General features: G+C 43.2%; 1 pseudogene; it reads right to left on the minus strand.

The window, feature by feature from the left end:
* Positions 1 to 4,318: 4,318 nt before the first annotated feature.
* Positions 4,319 to 5,307, minus strand: LOC125519528 (annotated as a pseudogene).
* Between the last annotated feature and the right edge of the window lie 369 nt (positions 5,308 to 5,676).

A 5,676-nucleotide genomic window follows, 5' to 3' on the forward strand; every position in this document is an offset into this window, starting at 1 on the left:
GTACTTTCTATACTATGAGCATACGTTTTCTGAATCAAATATGTATCACTGCATTTTCAGCCATGCAGGTGAATGCTTAGGAAGACACAACATAAATAGTTCAGTTTTGTTGTTGTTCAATTCTATTTAACAGATGTAGACCCACACATAAATTCAATTTTTTACTGACACTTTTCTACAGAGAATGCTTTCCATTAATATTTCTCATTGATAATTTATTTTCCCCTTGGCATCCATCCACCTGATGGAATCTGATAAATTGATCTTGACTACCAATCTGTCTGATGTAATCGATGAAGGACATGGCATTAGCAGGAGCCAACATACTGTGCAAACGGTGAGCAAAACCCTATATTTTTCAAATATTTCTTTTTTTTGCGCCACTGCTGCTCAGTGAATCATCAGTTTTGTTTCAATATGGTTACAACCAGCCATCAAAGCAGAAGATAGGTGGATTGTTGAAAAAGATTGGTGGTCTGCGATTCACTTTTGGACATGAGGACATCCGTGTGAGCATCTTCAACCTGCTTTTTTTATCAGCTCACAACGCATGGTTTGTGTCTGTCTGATTACTCAAGTTGCGGCCATGCGTTACATTAGGATTAAACAAATAACAGAAAGTTAAATACTCAGAGGTCGACTCTATCATGAATTTTTAACCTCTCACTGCAAATGTGATAAAATTTGTACTGCATTACATGCATAAAAATAGAGCCACCATGTGAACCACGTAGTTCTTTTCTAAAGACTACTTTTATTGTTTTTTTCTTTCCCCCACTACTCTGAATATTTTGATGTACTGAATAATACGTGTCTCGATTCCAGACTTTCTGTCTTAGTGGTAACAGCTAATCAAAGTTTTGGTAGCTTAAAAATAAATTTATATTATTTTTCAATTTAACAAAAAAATTGCTAGCATAGAGGCATCAATTTTGTAGGCATCAATTTAGATGTGTTCTGTTCTGGTAGGAGGGTGTAGGGATAATTTTTTCCGTTGCGAGGCACATGATGGGATTGCTAAAGGTGTGTGCTAGAGTGTCACGATCAAGCTCATTACCTGAGATTGATCGTGTTCGTCATGAATAGATGGACAACATGACCACGATGGCGAAGAGAGTGGCAACACCGATGGGTCGCTTGGAACATGCGAGGATTTGTTTTTTCCCGTTGCAACGCACGGGCATATGTGCTAGTTTATATATAAAAAGTATTTGACGGGTTAACCAGAAAAAGAGAAATAAGCTAGAAATTACCACATTAATTAGAAACATCTGGTCGTTGATTTGGTGGACCCATAACTTAAAACTCATAATTAACGGATTAGATCTAAGTGCGCTCTATCTCAAAAAAAAAAAAAAACTAACAACGATGCTTCTGGGTCCACCAATAGTCGCATCCTCTTTAGCTCTCCCACGTCTCAATCTCCCCAGAAAAATAGGAAAGAAAATCCTCTTTCCCTCTCCCACGTCTCAATCTCCCCGGGAAAATAGGCTAGAAAGTCCATCGCATCTTCCCTACCACTTGACATTCCCATCCGATCTATTCTCCGAGCCGCCGCACGCGAACATATATTCGCATCGCTCTCATGCAGTTGCGCAACAGGAATACCACATCTCCTCCTGTTCCCTCTTTTCCTCCTGACCACCGCAGGGGCACAGCAGTACAGTCCGGTAGGAGTACATGGCGATCTGATTCTGCCAGTGGCCTTCAAAGGGAGAGAGAGATGTAGAGAGATGAATAATTGACTCGCTAGATGGCGAAAACGGCCACAACTTCATTGGATCATCTTCCCCGTGTTTCTTCTAGCCAATTCTTTCTTTTGTATATCCCATCCCAGGTCTGAAAATTAATCACGTTACTTACTAGATTGGATATCGACCTGTATGCACGAGCCAATGCTTCTTTGGCCAATTGCTGCACGAGCTTTGTTGAAGAGATAATGAGGTGGTGTCAACTTTGGGAGCTCGGTGGCACACAATTTGCAAAATATGGGAGAATCCGCCAGGAAGCAGCGAACATGACGCATCTAAGCTACCAGGGATTTAGAGAAGCGGCGGTACCTGAGAGGAATTGGCGCCAAATCCAGCACCTTCTTCGGCCACTCTAAAGTACATTAGACCGTGCTACTGTTTCTCAATTTTTGATTGCTAACAATCTGCAGCAAATAGACCTAACATCCCCAGCGGTGGAAGGAGATAGAATATTTTTAATGGCAATGGTGGGTAATCCTTTTCAATTTCATTATATGAAGCTATTTTCAATATCAATCGGTGGAGATGCATTGATGTACTAAATAAATGCTTGGGTGTTTCATGGAATTCTCCACAGGTTACCTGCTCCAAGCCTGTGTGCATGGTCCCGGTGTCTCGCAAGAAGCCATTATACGTGCGCACTCCCGTGTTGATCATTGTAGCTGGATGGCATTGTGAGCCTTATCGCATAGTATACTGCGGCCTGAAGCTATAGGTAGATCTCTGCAATCAGGTATGCATATTGCACGAAGAAGATATGGTAATCGAGACGCACATACTGTGTGGCTGAGTAGGACTGGATCAGAGGACATGGCTAGATAAGGAGGTGTCCTGGAGGTGAGCTCCGCAACATGTTTTCCCTGGATCGCCCGTTGGGCCTGTGCCTGATCTGGCCGCATCATCCTCGCCCTCCATGTCCCTTTACTGCGTGTGCAGTTTGATTGGCATTGAGTCCTCTATGGGCTTGACACCCACCTGCCCAACTTCCTGGGCGACACAACCCTGCAAGAATTCAAGATTTCCTTTCAACACTCGCAGTATGTAATACGACATGCAGCACTTGATTTGCCTATGATATTTCTGTTTAATTAGATTTTCTTGACTTAGTTAAGTCCAGTCAATGTCTGCTAGATATTTAGTGGCAGCTTGGTGTACAGTACATGTTTACTGGCGACAATGTTTTAGTTGCTCGGAGTCAGTTGGATCAATTCAAGAGCCGCCGGGAGGAATCAACTTATATAAGGTGCTCAGCTCATCGGTGACGTACTACTGTTAGTTATTTGTATTAACTATGAGCTCCTTATCATTCTATTGGTTATTTCTGCCAACCGTGAGCCAGCTCCGACATCAATGAATTTTCTGTTTTCACTCAACTAGTAAGCGTGCACGTGCAACGCACGTATAATCGCAGAAAGGAATTTCTTGAGTGTGACCAAAGATGTACATCATATGAACTCCGACTCTACCTAATGACTTGCAGAGGTATTCGTACAATATGTGGTTTCAAACATGCAAGATATATCACAAGTTTTATCAAACTGCACGATGTGTGGTATAGGGAGGGGGATCCGAAGTGTTCTCAACAGCTTACCTTTATTTACAGAATACTGAAGTAGTCAAACTGGTCTATAGATATTATATAACCCTACCAGGCTAAGATGTCAAATTATGTCTACCTAATTTTTAGACAGTTACATGACTTCTGTTCCATAACAGAACACAACACATGGGTTGGTGCATTATGAAATTCCTTCCTTCTAGAAAATGACAACACATACACAGCTAAAATTTATGGTATATGATATCTAATATGTAGGAGGGAGTGCAACACCTACATACCTGTCAAAAAGTCCAAGTCTAATGATAACATCTGCAATATTAGAATTAGCCTCACCCATAAGTTGAAAGAGCTTCTTTCTTTTCATTGTGAAGTCACCAGTCTTCTCCATGATACGATTGATTTCAGTAAATTCCTCAACCATGTCATCGACCTATTAAAGTAGTGCCTTAGAACTTGAAACCGTGCAACCACATGGAAATAATTTGTTGACTTTGCTCAATCACAGTACATACCGGATGTAATGATCAAGAGGGATACTTTGACCAAGAACACTTTAAATTATCTGAATTCAAACAATGTCTAAACTTTTAAGAACTATATAATATCATCATGTGAGAATATAATACAGGTTCAGAGTTATACAGTGGATTAGGCGATAGGTGCCATATTACTCTTGCTATTCTGTTATAGGCCAGGGCCACCTAGTCGGTCCCAGGTAATCTTAGGCATGACTGGTGCCTATATACTTATGCTGGTTCAGCTACATAATTTGAACTGTTCTGTATAAATATCTAGAGAGCATTCAAGATATTTGCTCCCTTGGAAAATGAGGCTTGACTCAAACTTCTCATGTTTTAAAATAATGCATGTTCGAACATGCAATTGTGCATGGACTGCCACTCACATGACCCACCACACCATGTACAAAGTTGCACATGTTTAGCGGTAAAAACTAAAAAGTTTTTTGCAAACAATTAAGAAGGCCAGTGCAGAAGCCATATAAAGGTCAGGCCAAAGCATTGTGCCCGCTAAAAATGCACTACAACAAACACAAATTAAATTCAGAGAGAATCTCTTGATCCTCAATGGTCTTTATCAAATATCAGCAGTCACTATAACAGGCCAGCTAGTGAATAGTATGGACATACCAACAGTTTATACAAATAACATGCCAGCTCAAGCAATTCCGAAGCATGATTTCTGATCATATAAAGATGTTGCTCAGCTTCATGATCACCAATATTAAAGAGCACAACAGAACCATATTGGAAGACAACCACATAGCGATAGCAAATATGTTGTCCTTCACTCCAATGCCCTACAAAAACGTGAGATAAATGAGGGTCTCTGATGTACATACAACATGTTCAGCAAATCATCAAACATAAATAAAATTCTTGGCCCTCAAAATATGCGGTGGTACACTGAAATCACTCACCATGATCTCTGGTGGGAATTCAGATTAGCGGAGCGCAATGCAGTTTAGCAACCAGGTGGATGGATTTACCACGTCGCTCCCATGCTGTAAAAGATTGGATGAAGAAAATCAAACAAAGTTCGTAGGATGTAGACCTTGAAGGGGATGTAGCACGCCAAGCCTTCTTCCTCCTCCCGAGGGGGAGCGGGGGCTGGGGCCACTGCCTGGATCCAGAGTTGCGGGCGTCATGGTGAGAGGTGGTACAGACCACGTGGGAGGTGTGTGTGTGTGTGTGTGGGGGGGGGGGGGGGGGGGGTGGGGGGGGGGGGGGGGGGGGGGTGTAGCAAGCGCGTCGGAGTGGAGCTCGATGATGGCGGCCTCGTCTTGAGGAGGCGGCGGAGATGGTGGCCGCGTGCATGCAGCCGCCCCTTCGGCTGAAGCCTTGTAGCTTGCTGGAAACCAGCGTGCTCCACTCTCGCTCTCACCCCCATCCAGATCCAAACCCCCGTCCAGAAGATCCTGCTCACAATGCGCAGGTGAGCCGCCCGCCCCCAATTCCTTTCCCGTGTTTTCCCCATTGTGGTATACTTTGTGCTGGTGATTTGATTGGCTCGCCTTGGTGCGGCTGTGGATCGCCGTAGTGACCAGACGTCAACGCAGACGATCGATGTGTCAAAGGGCGGCGGCTGCGCAGTCGAGAGAGGCGCGCGACAAGGGCGGAGAAGAGAGGGAAATCAATCCGTAAATCAGGGGACAGGAGCGCTAAGACGGTTGGCAGACCACCGCGTCTGCGACAGAACATTTAATCCGAACTGTTGATTTGTATGGCAGACCATTAACTTAATATGGACAGCAGGATGTGTCTAAGTTGATTTGATTGGAGAGTCCAGATTAACCTGTGTACAGTTTACTGTGTGTCTTTAGGGGAATTTATGTTTGCTTTTTTA

Source organism: Triticum urartu, chromosome 7, assembly GCF_003073215.2.
Source record: "Triticum urartu cultivar G1812 chromosome 7, Tu2.1, whole genome shotgun sequence".
Classification (NCBI taxonomy): Eukaryota; Viridiplantae; Streptophyta; class Magnoliopsida; order Poales; family Poaceae; genus Triticum; species Triticum urartu.